The sequence below is a fragment of the Miscanthus floridulus genome, chromosome 3, assembly GCF_019320115.1.
Source record: "Miscanthus floridulus cultivar M001 chromosome 3, ASM1932011v1, whole genome shotgun sequence".
In the NCBI taxonomy this organism is placed as follows: domain Eukaryota; kingdom Viridiplantae; phylum Streptophyta; class Magnoliopsida; order Poales; family Poaceae; genus Miscanthus; species Miscanthus floridulus.
Window position 1 is genome coordinate 89,301,530 of NC_089582.1, and position 1,095 is coordinate 89,302,624.

Genomic DNA, 1,095 nt, shown 5'->3' on the forward strand with positions numbered 1-1,095 from the left:
AATTTTTATACTAATTACTACGAATTTTAAAAGTTGATCATTCAAATCTGTAAAACCCAGAGAAAAGGTGGTAGATCTGGCATCGGGGTCCCTGTAGAAAATACAAATTAAATGTCAGCGAATCTACCCTTCTCGGCACTGTTCAAAAGAGTCACGGGTCCTTCACTTAACCCCCTAGAAAACAACTTGTTCCCGCGTGTGGTCCTTTGCCTTCTTCACCTGGCCGGAACAGAGCAGCGTCGCCGGCGCTCGCGATTCCGGCGGCTGTGGTCGTCGCCGGCGTCGGAGAAGGTGCGGTGGACTGCCCACGGGCCTGCGCACCAGCATGTGATTCCTCAGTTTGGCCGGAGGCAGGCTAGGTTGGCCTGGCCGCGCGCACAGGCGTTCGCGGCGGCCACGACACCGGTGGCAGCGCGCTACGGTGGCGAAGAAGGGCCGGGGAGGGTCTCAAGAGGCCTGCGGAGCTGGTGGTGCACGCGGATGGACACGAGGAAGCTCGGGGAGGTGGAGACGTGGCATGGCAAGCTCGGCCAGCCGGCCATGGTGGATGCGGCCGTGCTCAGCGCACGTGTGCAACCGCCGGAGAGCGAGGAAAGGGATGTGGAGGGAGAGGCGAGTGAAGAGGAAGTGCCTTCCACCGCACTGACGTTTGGGGGAGGTAGGAGCGCAAGACATGCAGCAGGGCACACATCGGCATGGTGGGGCGCACGGCATCCACGTCCACAACACGCGTCATCCTTTGAGGAAAAATTCTGAATGCGTGGCGGGCACCGGAGTGGACACGGTGGTGAGCCGATTTGGGCCGCTTCCGGGCCGAATCAGACATTGGGCCAAAAACAAAGTTTGTTCACCTCGGCATGCTCTACATTTTTCATTAAGGCACTCAGGTCATTAGAGCAACATATCAGTGGGTAATTAATCTCCAAGATGATAGCATCAACACATTTATAACGGACACGAAAACTCGCTTTCGGAGGTCAAACGAAGTCAAACAAGTGTCCTCCGTTTGCACGCTCTTCGCCACAATGTATACTCCAACTTTTATTTTGGGACCCGATCACATTGCTTAACAAATCACGAGAACCCGAGATGCCA